General features: G+C 44.1%; 6 non-coding genes across 6 annotated transcripts; 5 read left to right on the forward strand and 1 right to left on the reverse strand.

Moving 5' to 3' along the window:
• Positions 1-8,311: 8,311 nt before the first annotated feature.
• Positions 8,312-8,384, reverse strand: trnam-cau (transfer RNA methionine (anticodon CAU)). The gene has a single exon. It is a non-coding gene; the product is annotated as a tRNA-Met (tRNA).
• A 2,824-nt stretch (positions 8,385-11,208) lies between these two features.
• On the forward strand, positions 11,209-11,281 carry trnak-cuu (transfer RNA lysine (anticodon CUU)). The gene has a single exon. It is a non-coding gene; the product is annotated as a tRNA-Lys (tRNA).
• Positions 11,282-12,638: 1,357 nt separating this feature from the next.
• Positions 12,639-12,711, forward strand: trnak-cuu (transfer RNA lysine (anticodon CUU)). The gene has a single exon. It is a non-coding gene; the product is annotated as a tRNA-Lys (tRNA).
• A 1,356-nt stretch (positions 12,712-14,067) lies between these two features.
• On the forward strand, positions 14,068-14,139 carry trnak-cuu (transfer RNA lysine (anticodon CUU)). Its single transcript has one exon. It is a non-coding gene; the product is annotated as a tRNA-Lys (tRNA).
• An 838-nt stretch (positions 14,140-14,977) lies between these two features.
• On the forward strand, positions 14,978-15,050 carry trnak-cuu (transfer RNA lysine (anticodon CUU)). The gene has a single exon. It is a non-coding gene; the product is annotated as a tRNA-Lys (tRNA).
• Positions 15,051-15,332: 282 nt separating this feature from the next.
• Positions 15,333-15,405, forward strand: trnar-acg (transfer RNA arginine (anticodon ACG)). The gene has a single exon. It is a non-coding gene; the product is annotated as a tRNA-Arg (tRNA).
• The last annotated feature ends 3,070 nt before the right edge of the window (positions 15,406-18,475 follow it).

Genomic DNA, 18,475 nt, shown 5'->3' on the forward strand with positions numbered 1-18,475 from the left:
ACCTACAGGTAGGAGTGTGACCTGTCCAGCTCTGTGTTCCCTGAGTTGTTTATAGTCTGTCCATTTCTAAACCTACAGGTAGGAGTGTGACCTGTCCAGCTCTGTGTTCCCTGTGTTGTTTATTGTCTGTCCATTTCTAAACCTACAGGTAGGAGTGTGACCTGTCCAGCTCTGTGTTCCCTGTGTTGTTTATTGTCTGTCCATTTCTAAACCTACAGGTAGGAGTGTGACCTGGCCAGCTCTGTGCTCCCTGTGTTGTTTATTTTCTGTCCATTTCTAAACCTACAGGTAGGAGTGTGACCTGGCCAGCTCTGTGCTCCCTGAGTTGTTTATTGTCTATCCATTTCTAAACCTACAGGTAGGAGTGTGACCTGTCCAGCTCTGTGTTCCCTGTGTTGTTTATTGTCCGTCCATTTCTGAACCTACAGGTGGATGTGTGACCTGTCCAGCTCTGTGCTCCCTGAGTTGTTTATTGTCTGTCCATTTCTAAACTTACAGGTAGGAGTGTGACCTCTCCAGCTCTGTGTTCCCTGTGTTGTTTATTGTCTGTCCATTTCTAAACCTACAGGTAGGAGTGTGACCTTTCCAGCTCTGTGTTCCCTGTGTTGTTTATTGTCTGTCCATTTCTAAACCTACAGGTGGATGTGTGACCTGTCCAGCTCAGTGTTCCCTGTGTTGTTTATTGTCTGTCCATTTTGAACCTACATGTAGGAGTTTGACCTTTCCAGCTCTGTGTTCCCTATGTTGTTTATTGTCTGTCCATTTCTGAACCTACAGGTAGGAGTTTGACCTGTCCAGCTCTGTGTTCCCTGTGTTGTTTATTGTCTGTCCATTTCTAAACCTACAGGTAGGAGTGTGACCTTTCCAGCTCTGTGTTCCCTGTGTTGTTTATTGTCTGTCCATTTCTAAACCTACAGGTAGGAGTTTGACCTGTCCAGCTCAGTGTTCCCTGTGTTGTTTATTGTCTGTCCATTTCTGAACCTACAGGTAGGAGTTTGACCTGTCCAGCTCTGTGTTCCCTGAGTTGTTTATTGTCTGTCCATTTCTGAACCTACAGGTAGGAGTTTTACCTGTCCAGCTCTGTGTTCCCTGAGTTGTTTATTGTCTGTCCATTTCTGAACCTACAGGTAGGAGTTTGACCTGTCTAGCTCTGTGTTCCCTGTGTTGTTTATTGTCTGTCCATTTCTAAACATACAGGTAGGAGTGTGACCTGGCCAGCACTGTGTTCCCTGTGTTGTTTATTGTCTGTCCATTTCTAAACCTACAGGTGGATGTGTGACCTGTCCAGCTCTGTGTTCCCTGTGTTGTTTATTGTCTGTCCATTTCTAAACCTACAGGTAGGAGTGTGACCTGTCCAGCTCAGTGTTCCCTGTGTTGTTTATTGTCTGTCCATTTCTGAACCTACAGGTAGGAGTTTGACCTGTCCAGCTCTGTGTTCCCTGAGTTGTTTATTGTCTGTCCATTTCTAAACCTACAGGTAGGAGTGTGACCTGTCCAGCTCTGTGTTCCCTGAGTTGTTTATTGTCTGTCCATTTCTAAACCTACAGGTAGGAGTGTGACCTGTCCAGCTCTGTGCTCCCTGTGTTGTTTATTGTCTGTCCATTTCTAAACCTACAGGTAGGAGTGTGACCTGTCCAGCTCTGTGTTCCCTGAGTTGTTTATAGTCTGTCCATTTCTAAACCTACAGGTAGGAGTGTGACCTGTCCAGCTCTGTGCTCCCTGTGTTGTTTATTGTCTGTCCATTTCTAAACCTACAGGTAGGAGTGTGACCTGGCCAGCTCTGTGCTCCCTGAGTTGTTTATTGTCTATCCATTTCTAAACCTACAGGTAGGAGTGTGACCTGTCCAGCTCTGTGTTCCCTGTGTTGTTTATTGTCCGTCCATTTCTGAACCTACAGGTGGATGTGTGACCTGTCCAGCTCTGTGCTCCCTGAGTTGTTTATTGTCTGTCCATTTCTGAACCTACAGGTAGGAGTTTGACCTGTCCAGCTCTGTGTTCCCTGAGTTGTTTATTGTCTGTCCATTTCTGAACCTACAGGTAGGAGTTTGACCTGTCCAGCTCTGTGTTCCCTGAGTTGTTTATTGTCTGTCCATTTCTGAACCTACAGGTAGGAGTTTGACCTGTCTAGCTCTGTGTTCCCTGTGTTGTTTATTGTCTGTCCATTTCTAAACCTACAGGTAGGAGTGTGACCTGTCCAGCTCTGTGTTCCCTGAGTTGTTTATTGTCTGTCCATTTCTAAACCTACAGGTAGGAGTGTGACCTGTCCAGCTCTGTGTTCCCTGAGTTGTTTATTGTCTGTCCATTTCTAAACCTACAGGTAGGAGTGTGACCTGTCCAGCTCTGTGTTCCCTGTGTTGTTTATTGTCTGTCCATTTCTAAACCTACAGGTAGGACTGATCACTCTGCAGGCCAAAACACAACAACACTACTGATAATCAGCGCTTGACACTAGCACCTGCCAAGTACTGGTAAAACTTTCCTGTGGCTGGTGATAATTTGAAGGTAACATGCAAATTTGGCAGGTAGCCAAATTAGACATATCAGCACTTTTCCCCTCTTTGGGAATCAATTGTTTGTATTTAAGTTTAAAAAAGCTCAGTTACTTAGTTTGTAGTTGTTTGATTTATTTCCATGTAGAAAGCTGTGCACTCGTCTTCTTGGTTTAGCACCTCATCTTCTGAGGTTAGATGAACAGCATCATGATAAAGACCAAAACAATATACATATTAAATAGGTGAATGGCTAATGACTCTAGAAAACCATTAGCCACAGTGGCTGGCAAGCAAAAAAGTTAATGTCAAGCCCTGCTGATGATGCCCGTGAATACCTGTCAATTCAGTTTTCCCTCAAGTCCACAATACATCTACCTGTACAATTCCACCAAGCTTACATGCTCAAACAAGAATAAAAACACCTCATTCAATGTTTTATGGAGCCTACCTCAACTGCCTTGCCCAATAAGCACTGCCTCGCCCAAAGAACCAACCAACCCGCCCCCTCTTAGCTGTATCCTTCTCAACACCCCCTCCCTAGGGCTCCCTAATGCTGCGTGTACACCAAGAGCGACCTACGCTACCTGGTAGCGGAGGTCGCTGGAGAAGCTTCGCTTGAGAATTTGCTTTGGTAGCTTTGGTAGCTTTGGTAGCTCGTGACGTCACATTTAGAATGTTCAATTCTTAAAGGCCCCGCGGCTGTGCAGCACCCCCGCTGAAAAAAACATGAGAAAAGTGAGGGCAGGGACACGAATAAACGTGTTGTTATTTACAATTTGTTATACAAGATATACATCACGTTACAAATTATGTAAAACTACATTAGGTACACCTGAGAAGAGCAGGAATAGCAGAGGCAGCTGTGAAAATAAACTAAATTCGAAATAAAATCCGAAATAAAACTTAATTGCAGTGAGAAAGGTATGCGCGGGGTTACTACACTATTGTATTGAAGCACTCGACACGGTAATTGCAACAGTCTCAGGATTAAACGACTATTGTTTGGATAGGAACTAAAGTTTACACGTCTGTTTCCGCGAACCCCGCGGATTGTCGGACCCCTACAATCTGTGGATTCAATTCAATTCATTTTTATTTATATAGCGCCAAATACAACAAATGTCATCTCAAGGCACTTAGATAGTAAGTCCAATTCAAGCCAATTGGAATTCAATTAATTAATAATAATCATAATTCATAAAATAATCCAATTCGTTCATATAGAGCCAATTCAAAGGGCGCGGCGGCGGCGGCGGCACTGTAACACCATTCAAAGGATATCTGTTGGAACAGGGAAACACGAGTTAATGACCACAATAATATCACATATACATAAAGAGAGTAAAGTGAGGAAAGGTGTGACAGATGAGTCCCCCCAGCAGGCTGGGCCTATAGCAGCTTAACTATGGGATGTTTCAGGATTACCTGAGCCATCCCTATTCAAGGTAAACACAAGAAACTTGTGCTAACGAAAAAATAAATAAATAAAGGACCAGACTCAGTAAGTAATTCCCTATACTCCCTATATAGATCTGCTCCTCACACCACAACAACCATCTTTTTACAGCCACAAACTACCTCAGCCTCTCACCAACTGTCATTGGTTTTCGCCGAAACGCGTCATAGCTCATTACCATAAAGTTAGCTTGAGTTTAATCGCTGGAATCCGCTCTGGTCGCTCAGTTCTCTTCGCCACTGGCGAATCCACTCTGGTCGCCCAGTTCGCTCACTCTCCATAGAGAAATAATGATTTCCGGCGCTCAGGTAGCGTAGGTCGCTCTTGGTGTACACGCAGCATAACGCCTCCTGGGGGGCTGCAGAGCCCGCGTAGACAAAAACTAGGATGACTACAGATGCTGCGTATCCAAGTAATTTCTCCCCCAAGTCTATCCACTACTCACCTATAAGTCTTAGTACGAGTGCTGATAGTTAAACTGTAAATGTTGTCATAGTGCTAGCTTATGACTTAGTTTACTGCTGAAAATTGGTACTTATGGCTTAATAAAAACATCCCACCTTTATCCAAACAACGCAAGGTTAACCCCACCCCCCCAATCAGTTATTCATCTATCCATGTCACTAACATGCGTGGGGATCCAGGTGTTTGTTTACTTGTATTTGTATAGTCTTGGCTGTAGTCATAATATGACTAGTCTGCATGGATGAGGTGGAGGTCATACAACAGGGTTAAAATTCAATCTTACCGGTGAAAGGAAAAGTGTGCAGTGACCTGGTTGAGCACCATTGTCAGATCCTCAGCGGTGGCTGAATAAACGGTCGGGACACCACAATCAGCCACCCAATCTGACAGAACCTCCTTCACCCGCTCTACATCCTTTGCCACGGTGCACCTTTTCACCTGTTTGAATTGGAAAAAGAAAAGGAAATATTAATCAACCTGCAAATACATGTGCGGATGAATAACATACTCATGTAGTCAGCCACAAACAAATACCTCAGCAAATTTCTCCCCGTGTTCAACAAGAATTGGGGAGATGTCTGTGCTGGTCAGGTCCGGGGTCTCGCCACACATCAGAAGGAATAGGTCCCGATTAAGGGACCTTGGTCCTGGCCCATTGTGAGCCAGGGACCAGGCGGTCAACTTCCCGGCTGTATAATACTTGTTTGCCATGAGTGCCCCCAGGTTGTATGAAAAGAAAAGACTTGGGGCGGTCGGTGGCGTAGTGGGTTAAGCAGCCGCCCCATGTACAGAGGCTACAGTCCTCGATGCAGCTGGCCCCGCACCGAGCAGCCCTTTGCTGTGTTTCTTCCCCCTCTCTCTGCCCCCTGCTTCCTGTCTCTCTCACACTGTCCTATCATTAAAGGCATAAAAAGCCCCCAAAAATACTTTAAAAAGAAAAGACTTTCTGGATTTCCTTCGAATATGTCCATATTTTGGACTTCTCTCATTAGAAGGCTGTGAAGATAAATACAGAAACACCATATGTTTTTGAGCACTGCCTGCCTGGAATCCTCGAAACAAACATTCTGAAGATTAACAATTGCGCTCATGACTTCAGGCATTGAGTTCAGTCACTGTACGAGTTACTTTGACTACTTTGCCTACATCCAGTGGTGTAGTCTACTTTAAACGCAGACCAGAAGAGAAGATAGAGGAATTCAGTATACCCACCAACATTTTCTAATTGATCCGTACACCCACTTCAAATTTATTGTGCAGTATTTATTTCAGTATTTATACATTATTTTTTCCTCTATGGAGCATGCATGTATAGCGTAATGAAAGCAGGCCAGAGCAGAGTGAGTGACAGCACAAGCACCATTTTTGGTGCAGAAATATCACTAAATTATGTCTTTTTCATAATTCAAATAATACGATCATCTTCCAGGAACAAGTAAATATAGGCTACTTGCTAGGCCTATCTTTTTGCGGTGCAATGCATTCCTTATAGCACTGGGCCTATGCAGGGGTGGGGAACCTATGTCTCGAGGGCCATTTACGGCCCTTGAGGACATTTTATCCGGCCCCCGACATATATGTCATGTTAAGCTGCATAACATTAAAATTGAAATATTTTGGAAAGGAATCTTAGAAATTACATTTGCAATACAATTAAGTTATATTCAGGGAACCTAGAGATGGTGGGGGTCTGTTGTAAAGGTGGCTAATTTCAATAAAGGCCTACACTGCAGGGGGGAATCCTGGTTTGTGTTCATTGTCAGTGGTTGAGAAAGTTAAGGTACAAGTGGTGTAATTACAACAGTAGCATGTGATATTACATAGCTGTTATGCCATTTACTCCATTGTACCTACCTATTGAGATAGACTGTGTTAATGAAAAACCATAAAAAGCTAACTGGACCCACCCCAAACTCAATCTAACCTGTGCAGAATCAGCTTATCATAAGACAAGTACATTGGGCTACTTTTTACTCAGATAAGTTACCTGTGTTGGAAAGAAACAGTTTTTCTTTTACTTTGTCCACCACTATTCATAGTACGGTGCTCGGAGGACTTTTACAGTGCTTGGAGAAATTTGAAGTGACCCCTCGAGTGAAAAAGGTTCCCCACCCACCCCTGGCCTATAGCCCATGTTATATTTCTTAAATATTTTTTAAAACATATTCTAAAGTCGCTGCAGGATCCTAAAAATCCCATTTTGGACTTAATAGTCACAGGGGAGAGATATAAAATTGCAGATGTTTCATTGACCACCCCTCAACGTCTCAAAATCATTAGAGACCTTATAAAGGGGTAAGGCTATTGCATTAACATCAACTGGCAATACGCTGATAGTGTGAGAAACACCCCATACCAAGATGGTGGCACGCAAGGGTGGCCATGCTAAAAGGCTGACATCTAGTGCTCTATAGTCTAGTCCTGAGATTAAGATTCACCCTGAAATACAGTAGAACGCAGGAAACTTAATCTAAGAATACCCCCCCCCCCACCCCACCCCAAATGTTCACAATGGCTCCACCCACCTTGGAAACCGCTTCCTTCGCGGCCCGACTCCTAGTTTGGGAACTGTCTATGGCTGCCCAAATATACAGTATACCTACTATAAAAAAGTTGACTACATCACAGCCTACATCCAGCTCATATCAGTGTCTTACCGGAAAAACTCTCTTCTGGGACCTCCGTAGTCGTCCCCCATTTCATTGATGAACTCTACTCTTGGCTCTTTATGCCACTCAAAATATGTTCGGCTTAGTGCCAGGCAGGCACTCTGAAGAACTCGCCGCCGTCGTGCCACTACTGTCACTTTGTTCTCAGTGTCGATGAAAGAACTTTTAAAGTCCTCCAGCAAATGTTTCAGATCCCTTTCGTCCTATTCCAGACAGGAAAATTGATGACTGCAGTACACCGAATGACATAAATAGAATAAAAATCGGTTCAACCAAGAAGAAAAAGGGATGGGTTTTAAAAATGCTTACGTTTGAGCCAGGACTCCTTGCTGGTGACGAGAGCATCACCGCCTCTACATCCTCCCCATCCTCCCCTACCTGGAAGGGGTCAATGCTATGCAACAGAACAGAAAACAGGACATAATTAAATCAAATCCATGGCGACCACATGCAATGTTACAGTTCAATTTCAAGCCATAGCCGTAATAAAAGGTGCACTGTTAAGGTTTTAGCAGTTCCTTTCCAGAATCCATGCGCCCATTCACAAATGGTACCTTTTCCATGAACACTTACCACCTCCATCAAATTCTAAGTATTCATTATGACTAGGGGAAAAGGCACTTTTCGTACACTTGCCATGTCTCCGTTCCCTACCAGTGGGGCGCGCCCCACACTTTGAGAAGCACTGGCCTAGGCTCACTTTCACACACCCACTCATTGGTCCTGCAAACTTTGCTAAAATATGTGATGACATGGCCTGTTGAGCATGGAGCTACTTGTTCAAAAGACCTGTTGTCTAGACTAGAGGTAAAACAATCAACTCACAAGTTTCTTTATCTGGCTTTCATCCTCATTTTGAAAGTTTATGGAAAGTTACAAAAGAGGTAGTTTCACGTGGGATAAACTTGACTGAATTGTCCCATGTCAGTCTATGTCAAGAGAAGGAGAGTCTGCAAAGGTGCTTTTGTCACACAGCGTATTCTATTATGTTAGCGTGATGAACTTCTTATCCTTTGTCATGTGTCTTGGCCAGGGTGCAACTTGCTTTTCTAAAAGAGACATGGTTCGAAGGCCCATAACTTGTGTTTGACACCTTCCACACTTTGGAGTGACTGAGCTTCCGAGTGGGCTTTCTGCAGCCCCAACAGAGAGCAATCGGAGCCACCTGTGCCCAGCAAGTTTCCAGCTGTAACTGAGGTGAAGTGCTATAAACACCACATCAAAACACCTGCCCCGTGTGAGGGTCAAACTCACGACCTTCAGATTATGAGACTGACGTGCTGCCTACTGCGCCAACGAGGCCTACAAATCATAAACATGCATGTATTGTCAGCCTAGGCTCACTTTCCCACACCCATTCATTGGTCCTGCAGACTTTGCTAAAGGTATGTGATGCCCACTTGCCCAGCTCACATTGGTTTCATGGCAATCAAATAAGTGGATGGTAGGAAATAAGATCTTCTAATCTGCAGCCCCCTGTGACACCTATGGGGGGCGACAAAGGCAAAACCGAAGAAAAATGTGTCTGACATGACAAGTTTAAGAAACTGAAAGGCGACAAAGATCTGATTGCAATGCTTTTAAAAAAGAGAGATGGTTCGAAGTCCCATAACTTGTGTTTGACACCTTCCACACTTTGGAATGACTGAGCTTCCGAGTGGGCTTTCTGCAGCTCCAACAGAGAACAATCGGAGCCACCTGTATGGGATCAGCTAAGGGTCAGAAAGATTTTGTACTTGTACTATGATGTTCACATGTGTAACAAAGTTTTGAAGTTGTAAAAATAGTTTGTGTATGTGTAACGAAGTTTTGAAGTTGTGAAAATAGTTTGTGTATGTGTAACGAAGTTTTGAAGTTGTGAAAATAGTTTGTGTATGTGTAACAAAGTTTTGAAGTTGTAAAAACATTTTGTGTATGTGTAACAAAGTTTTGAAGTTGTGAAAATAGTTTGTGTATGTGTAACAAAGTTTTGAAGTTGTAAAAACATTTTGTGTATGTGTAACAAAGTTTTGAAGTTGTAAAAACATTTTGTGTATGTGTAACAAAGTTTTGAAGTTGTAAAAACATTTTGTGTATGTGTAACAAAGTTTTGAAGTTGTGAAAATAGTTTGTGTATGTGTAACAAAGTTTTGAAGTTGTAAAAACATTTTGTGTATGTGTAACAAAGTTTTGAAGTTGTAAAAATAGTTTGTGTATGTGTAACAAAGTTTTGAAGTTGTAAAAACATTTTGTGCATGTGTAACAAAGTTTTGAAGTTGTGAAAATAGTTTGTGTATGTGTAACAAAGCTATGAATGATCACAAACCTCCTGAAATGCACAATATGAGTAAAAAACATTCAAACTTGTGCAAGAGCATTACTTTGACCTTTCTTTGGGCTCATGTCATTTCTGTATTCCCCGTTTGCTCAAGTATGATCATTCACTTTAAAACAAAAGAAGGAAAATCTGAATAACAACCCATGGCCTCTGGCCCTCTCTTGCTTTCATTACTCATCCAGTGACATCACTCCCTGGCCAATCAGTGGCCTGCAGTCTGTAGACGTCACATTTTCGGCTGGACTCAACTCGAATCCCTGCCGTGTAGGTGCTAAAAATGTAGCTGCTACCAGCTGTTACTACCTCATGAAAAACCCTAAAACCTGAGTCGAATATAGTCAAGTGGAGTAGCGTTTTGCATTTTGGTTCACGTTTGTCATATTTTACAGGGAAGTAATGGTGTCAGGATGGCCGAGCGGTCTAAAGCCTGGTTTATAGTCGGTAACGCAAGACGCAAAGCCAGACGCAAGAAGAAACGCAAGCCCTTGCGTGCTTGCGTGTGTCACCTCAATTTTCTAAACTTCACGCAAGAAAAGACGCAAGCCTACTACTTGAAAACGTCATACTCATCGATCAGACAGTATGCAGAGCGTTTACACACAGTGCACTTCACTCCTGTCCGAGCCCAAATCAGCCAGCATGAAAAGCTGATTTCCCTTAAGCTATAAACTCTGTAAATATATAAATTTAGCAACATTTGAAACATTTTCAGGCGAGAAAGTAGTCGTTTAGACCCCCAAGGTGTTGAAAATCTGACAAAATACCGGCTATTTACAAGAAGAAGCATGAATCCAATCGAAGAGGTCCTGGCGGTGAATTTCCTTTCATCATAGTAGGCTTGTCATTGAAAAAACACGCTACTCCACCTGCTCTCCTGGCAGTGAATCGCCACACAGCACACGCAAGCGCCGGCAAAGCTAAATGAAGTATAAACGTCTCGAGCCATTAACATAAACGCAAGAAGAAAGCGCAAGGGCAGTAAAAAGAAGTATAACTCAGCCTTTAGGCGCCAGACTCAAGGCTTCATTCCTTCCTTAGCACAGGGACTTCTGGTCTCCAAAAGGAGGCGTGGGTTCAAATCCCACTCCTGACACTAATTTATTGCTTAAATCTTACTTTCTTATTAGAAGACCATGAAGAAAGCCATGTCAGGCCATGGTGAAAAAAGGCATTTATCTCTGAAGACGGGCCTTAAGTTCCTCCCATTAACATACACAATTATGATGTGCCATGAGGCAGTTCTCCTGCTACATTAAGCTCTTTTCCACTCGTACTTACTCACAACCACCTCAATGTGGGTGGGGTCGTTATAGCAAGGAGGTCCAAAAGTCCTGTGATGTCACTTTTATTGGACAAAACATGACACAACAATTTAGGACATCAAGGCAAAGGTATACCTGCTACTTGGTCTGTGTCTTTGCGTCTAGTAATCCACCTCGTTGATGATCACAGAATACATCAAATCCAACTGTTGCTGTTGCCGGGTTCTTGTTAAGGAGGGGCTTTCATGACTCATCCAGTGACATCAATCCCTGGCCAATCAGTTGCCTGCAGTGTGTAAATGTCACATTTTCGGCTGGACTCAACTCGACCCCGACCGAGTAGGTGCTAAAAATGTTCCACCTTGTGCCAGGTGGTATTACCTCAAGGAAAACCCTAACAGCTGAGTGGGATCCAGTCGAGTGGAGTAGGTAGAGGTTGAAAAGGGAGGAATGTGTTCCGATGTCATTTGAAATCTCTGAAAGTTGACTTTGGCTTTTTTTATCTCTTCTTTTTTTTTCGGATGGCATGTTTTATAACATGTGAATAGCCCGGCTAGCTCAGTTGGTAGAGCATGAGACTCTTAATCTCAGGGTCGTGGGTTCGAGCCCCACGTTGGGCGTAGCAGTTTTAATAATCAACAGATGTTTGATCCAGCACTTAAAATCAAAGTTCAGCTCTGTTACCACCATCACAGCGTCCTCAGTGGTGCCTCTTTGAATGATCACAAACATCCTGAAATGCACAATATGAATCAAAAACATTCAAACTTGCGCAAGAGCATTACGTTTACCTTTCTTTTGGCTCATGTCATTACTGTATTCCCTTTTTGCTCAAGTATGATCATTCACTTTAAAACAAAAGAAGGAAAATCTGAATAACAACCCATGGCCTCTGGCCCTCTCTTGCTTTCATTACTCATCCAGTGACATCACTCCCTGGCCAATCAGTGGCCTGTAGTCTGTAGACGTCACATTTTCGACTGGACTCAACTCGAATCCCTGCCGTGTAGGTGCTAAAAATGTAGCTGCTACCAGCTGTTACTACCTCATGGAAAACCCTAAAACCTGAGTCGAATATAGTCAAGTGGAGTAGCGTTTTGCATTTTGGTTCACGTTTGTCATATTTTACACAGGCAGGGAAGTAATGGTGTCAGGATGGCCGAGCGGTCTAAGGCGCCAGACTCAAGGCTTCATTCCTTCCTTAGCACAGGGACTTCTGGTCTCCAAAAGGAGGCGAGTGTTCAAATCCCACTCCTGACAATAACTTCTTGCTTAAATCTTACTTGCTTATTAGAAGACCATGAAGAAAGCCATGTCAGGCCATGGTGAAAAAAGGCATTTATCTCTGAAGACGGGCCTTCAGTTCCTCCCATGAACAAACACAATTCTGATGTGCCATGAGGCAGTTCTCCTGCTACATTAAGCTCTTTTCCACTCGTACTTACTCACAACCACCTCAATGTGGGCGGGGTCGTTATAGCAAGGAGGTCCAAAAGTCCTGTGATGTCACTTTTATTGGACAAAACATGACACAACAATTTAGGACATCAAGGCAAAGGTATACCTGCTACTTGGTCTGTGTCTTTGCGTCTAGTAATCCACCTCGTTGATGATCACAGAATACATCAAATCCAACTGTTGCTGTTGCCGGGTTCTTGTTAAGGAGTGGCTTTCATGACTCATCCAGTGACATCACTCCCTGGCCAATCAGTTGCCTGCAGTGTGTAAATATCACATTTTCGGCTGGACTCAACTCGACCCAGACCGAGTAGGTGCTAAAAATGTACCACCTTGTGCCAGGTGGTATTACCTCTTGGAAAACCCTAACAGCTGAGTGGGATCCAGTCGAGTGGAGTAGGTAGAGGTTGAAAAGGGAGGAATGTGTTCCGATGTCATTCGAAATCTCTGAAAGTTGACTTTGGCTTTTTTTTATCTCTTCTTTTTTTTTCGGATGGCATGTTTTATAACATGTGAATAGCCCGGCTAGCTCAGTTGGTAGAGCATGAGACTCTTAATCTCAGGGTCGTGGGTTCGAGCCCCACGTTGGGCGTAGCAGTTTTAATAATCAACAAATGTTTGTTCAAGCACTTAAAGTCAAAGTTCAGCTCTGTTACCACCATCACAGCGTCCTCAGTGGTGCCACTTTGAATGATCACAAACGTCCTGAAATGCACAATATGAATCAAAAACATTCAAACTTGCGCAAGAGCATTACGTTTACCTTTCTTTGGGCTCATGTCATTACTGTATTCCCTTTTTGCTCAAGTATGATCATTCACTTTAAAACAAAAGAAGGAAAATCTGAATAACAACCCATGGCCTCTGGCCCTCTCTTGCTTTCATTACTCATCCAGTGACATCACTCCCTGGCCAATCAGTGGCCTGCAGTCTGTAGACGTCACATTTTCGGCTGGACTCAACTCGAATCCCTGCCGTGTAGGTGCTAAAAATGTAGCTGCTACCAGCTGTTACTACCTCATGAAAAACCCTAAAACCTGAGTCGAATATAGTCAAGTGGAGTAGCGTTTTGCATTTTGGTTCACGTTTGTCATATTTTACACAGTCAGGGAAGTAATGGTGTCAGGATGGCCGAGCGGTCTAAGGCGCCAGACTCAAGGCTTCATTCCTTTCTTAGCACAGGGACTTCTGGTCTCCAAAAGGAGGCGAGTGTTCAAATCCCACTCCTGACACTAATTTATTGCTTAAATCTTACTTTCTTATTAGAAGACCGTGAAGAAAGCCATGTCAGGCCATGGTGAAAAAAGGCATTTATCTCTCAAGACGGGCCTTCAATTCCTCCCATTAACATACACAATTCTGATGTGCGATGAGGCAGTTCTCCTGCTACATTAAGCTCTTTTCCACTCGTACTTACTCACAACCACCTCAATGTGGGTGGGGTCGTTATAGCAAGGAGGTCCAAAAGTCCTGTGATGTCACTTTTATTGGACAAAACATGACAAAACAATTTAGGACATCAAGGTGAAGGTATACATGCTACTTGGTCTGTGTCTTTGCGTCTAGTAATCCACCTCGTTGATGATCACAGAATACATCAAATCCAACTGTTGCTGTTGCCGGGTTCTTGTTAAGGAGTGGCTTTCATGACTCATCCAGTGACATCACTCCCTGGCCAATCAGTTGACTGCAGTGTGTAAATGTCACATTTTCGGCTGGACTCAACTTGACCCCGACCGAGTAGGTGCTAAAAATGTACCACCTTGTGCCAGGTAGTATTACCTCTTGGAAAACCCTAACAGCTGAGTGGGATCCAGTCGAGTGGAGTAGGTAGAGGTTGAAAAGGGAGGAATGTGTTCCCATGTCATTCGTAATCTCTGAAAGTTGACTTTGGCTTGTTTAATCTCTTCTTTTTTTTTCGGAAGGCATGTTTTATAACATGTAAATAGCCCGGCTAGCTCAGTCGGTAGAGCATGAGACTCTTAATCTCAGGGTGGTGGTTCGAGCCCCACGTTGGGCGTAGCAGTTTTAATAATCATCAGGGCCCAGTTGTTCAAAAATTTTAATCTGGATCAAAATGATCCGGATTTGGAAATCCCATGTTTTGCTATCTAGGATCACCTGATCCAGATTACTTTTATACCAGTTTTTTAAAGAAACTTTGGATCACTGTGATCCGATCCAAATACCGAATTTCAGAATTACCAAATCTTGGTTAGCAGAAGTTTAAAATAGACTCAATAGTGTAGCCTACTGGCTTTGCAAAGAACAAAAGGTACACCTAAAATACAGGTGGCCACAAAAAGCCATTGTTTGTTTTAATGTGAAGAAACAGAACAATTATAATAAACTGAAACATTTACATTGCTTATTTTCTTATGATAAGTAAACAAAAAAACAGCACTGTCCAATATTCAAAAAATATTAGGATTGTTTACAGGACAGAGACCAGCTCTTTCCATCTCTGCCTTTAGGAGTTGTATCTCCATTTTAACTTTTGTCTGCTTCAGTTGGGTAAGCAAGAGTTTCTCTTTTGCCAGTTGAATCTACATTTCCGCTCTTTCCGTTTCCCGTTGCAGAAGCAGCTCATAGGTGTCACCATCTTGGCCCGAGGAACGTTTACGTTTTCTCTTACCAACTCTAGATACAACTGGCTCCATGCTCACTTGGGATCCATCCATCTCCTCCTCCTGAATCACTGGAGTCAGGTCCAGGGCAAATTCCTCTGCATGAAGATTCAGCTCACATTCTCTAGCCTCTGAAATTGTGGCCTCTCCATTCCCTTCTACACCTTCAATTCCATGGCTTTTTTTATCTCTTCTTTTTTTTCGGAAGGCATGTTTTATATCATGTGAATAGCCCGGCTAGCTCAGTCGGTAGAGCATGAGACTCTTAATCTTAGGGTCGTGGGTTAGAGCCCCAAGTTGGGCGTAGCAGTTTTAATAATCAACAGATGTTTGATCCAGCACTTAAAGTCAAAGTTCAGCTCTGTTACCACCATCACAGCGTCCTCAGTGGTGCCACTTTGAATGATCACACACCTGGTTACATGCATTCATACAGGATTCATGAAAAGGATGTTGGCTTTGCTCCCTTCGATAGCTCAGTTGGTAGAGCGGAGGACTGTAGGTGCCCAACAACAGTAATCCTTTCAAAGCTTTTGGAATATGCTGTTTTACGAAAGACTGTACCACTCGCTACTTTATATGCTAAGGGCTAGTGGCGCAATGGATAACGCGTCTGACTACGGATCAGAAGATTCTAGGTTCAACTCCTGGCTAGCTCGGCACGCTGGTTTTACTCTCTCACTTCTCCCACTGCTATAGAACAGGATCGTGTTAAACCTTCTACTCCCTGGGTGTCCCAGCTCACTTATGCCCCAAAGATACCTCACAGTGTTTCGTCTTGCAACACATGTCGCTGACCCCACACCGTAAGGAAAGCTCGTCTTCCTCTTTATCTCTGCTGTCAATGATTTTGCTCCAAACACAAAAAAAAACCAAGCCTGCCAGCCACATGCCGCAGAGCTACATATGCTATCCTTGGGATACGAAGGTGATCGTATAGTGGTTAGTACTCTGCGTTGTGGTTGCAGCAACCCCGGTTCAAATCTGGGTCATGGCAACCCCCCTGACCGAAATTGTTTGCATCGCTAAAAAAAGATCCCACTCTCAACTTAGATTTCTTAAAATCTAAAAATCAATGTTGTTGCTAATTATTGATATATCCCAGACCATAATTATCCCTACTAGATAGTTCCACTTTGCATTCCATATTTTGAAAATACTGACACCTTAAGGCTTAAATTTGGGCTAAAAAGTTCAAATTGGCATCTAAAGGGTTATTTTACCAATCCATGCAGATATCCGTAATGTTCGATTTCATCTGTAAATACATTTTAATATGCATGGATTTCTATAGAGATATAGACTCTAATATAGTAAAGGAGCTGCACATAGGTTGCTCCATTAAACACATGAATGTGCAAGTTCAAGACTTACATTAGGAAGAAGGGTTAGGATCTGTCTTGAAAGTTCTCATGAGACTGTGTGACTTGAAAGTAACACACAAGGCCTTTTCACAATAAATACATTTTTCTAAAATTACCTTTAAATCAAGTGATTAAAAAATATGATTAAAAGACTATGCTTTGAGTCAATTATGTTTGAGTGTGAGTGGTCTAATTTATGCTTATTTCACTTTAACTGGCCACCAAAATCCTCTGTTTCTGATCACTTATGAGGTTAGAGGGAAGCTATGTAGTTACAAAATCTTCCCTTATATAAAGGCCCATTCCCAAACATCCTGTTTAACCTATCGTTTGGTCTTAATCCTTCGACTGGAAAGGATAAGGTCCCCTTTTCTTTTAGGGATCAAGCAGTAATGATCAACTTGCCATCCAGTTGGCCCGTAATTTCAAATTAAAGGGATAGAAAACAAATACTCCATTACCCTCCCCAAAAAAGGACACCTTATACATTCAAAATGTAGGGGTAGGAATAAGTGGTAGGGCCAAGAGTTGGAATAGGTATTGTGCTAAATCACAAATTTGTTCCAACCTCTGCAAGATACGCTCTACAGCCCTTCTACTGTAAAAGCACATTCTCTGACCCATCAGATTCTTTGACCCATATAAAAAATCTAGTTATTCCCAGGTCTTATACATTTTTTAATCTCTTTTATCAAATAATCATTTTATGAGTGTGTGTGTGTGTGTGTGTGTGTGTGTGTGTGTGACATTCCTATAATCCCAAAGGTGAGTGCTGACACTTCCATTTAAAGTGGGCATCTCCTCATAGTTATCTTCTCTAAATCAAGCTTGGCTCAAAGAAAGGTCATATTAGATGGATCTATTAACATTATCAATGTTAAACCTCCAGTCAATGACTAGATACTGAAAGCGAAAGTTACGTATGTAACTACGGTTCTATGAATCCTGGATGACCGCCAGAGGCGGTGCTTTCAAGCACTGGATGATACATCTTGCGCATGCGCAGGTCGAGTGTTTATACCAACAACATCACTCGTGACCCCCTGCTGACCCCGGAGAGCCTATATACTTCCGGCAATATCAGCAGGTCAGTCCTTACAGAATCTTCTCGCGAGTATACGAGGATTCTGAGTGACAGAACGCTCTGGCGGTCATCCAGGATTCATAGTACCGTAGTTACATGCGTAACTTTCGTTCTATTTCATCCTTACTGACCGCCAGAGGCGGTGCTTTCAAGCACTGGATGACTAATACCAGAAAAGTCACGAGGAATCCAGCACCTACTCACTTTATTGAGAGGAAGCAGCAGAGTCGGGCAGCAGGACCACAGCCAACGGGTTGGGAGTGGCAACATTCACCCGAAAGAACCTGGAGAAGGTACTCGGTGACGCCCATGACGCTGCCTCACAGATGTCTTCCAGGGGAACGCCCCGTAGGGCTGCCCATGAGGTCGAGACAGCTCTGGTGGAGTGGCAGCTCACCCCAGCTGGCTGGGGGAGCCCACTTCCCTCATATGCCTGGGTGATGGCGTCCACCACCCAGTGAGACAGTCGCTGTTTAGAGAGCGCACAGCCTCTCCGAGGGCCACCGTAGCAGAGGAAGAGCTGGTCCGACTACCTGATACCGGCAGTCGCGGTCACGTAGGCTCTCAGAGCCCGCACAGGGCACAGTAGGCGTAACCTGTCCTCCCCCTCCGGGGGAACAAACTGTGCCAGGTGGATAGGTCTGTTGAGGTTAGATGAAGACAGCACCTTCGGGAGAAAAGCGGGGTTCGGCCATAGGGAAACCCCTGAGCCATCCGAGTTCCACCTCATGCAGGAGTCGCTCACCGACAGAGCATGCAGCTCCCCGACGTGCTTCGCTGACGCGATAGCGAGTAGAAAGGCGGTCTTAGCGGAGACCCACCTCAGCCCTGCCTGAGCAAGGGGTTCAAAGGGAGGCGCGCACAGGGCGCCGAGCACCAGGTGCAGATCCCATGGTGGGGTGCGCCGCACTCGTGGGGGGCACAGCCGCCGCGCACCTTTCAGGAAAAGGGACACCAACCTGTGGCTTCCCACCGTGCCGTTATCCACTCGAGCATGCCGAGAGGAAATGGCCGCCACATACACCCTCAGGGTAGCGGGGGACCGGCCGTCATCCAGGAGTGACTGGAGGAACTCCAGAATCCTAGGGACAGGACAGTGCACAGGGTCCTCACCCCTGTCCAAGCACCATGTAGTGAACAGCCGCCACCTCTGTTCATAAAGCGCCCGGGTAGAAGGCGCCCTCGCGTTTAGGATGGTATGGCAGACCTCGCCAGAGCACTCAATCAGCATCGGGTCGGGCCCTGCAGTGGCCAGACCCACAGCTGCAGGCGGGACGGGTC

This window comes from Odontesthes bonariensis, chromosome 8 (assembly GCF_027942865.1).
Source record: "Odontesthes bonariensis isolate fOdoBon6 chromosome 8, fOdoBon6.hap1, whole genome shotgun sequence".
Lineage (NCBI taxonomy): Eukaryota > Metazoa > Chordata > Actinopteri > Atheriniformes > Atherinopsidae > Odontesthes > Odontesthes bonariensis.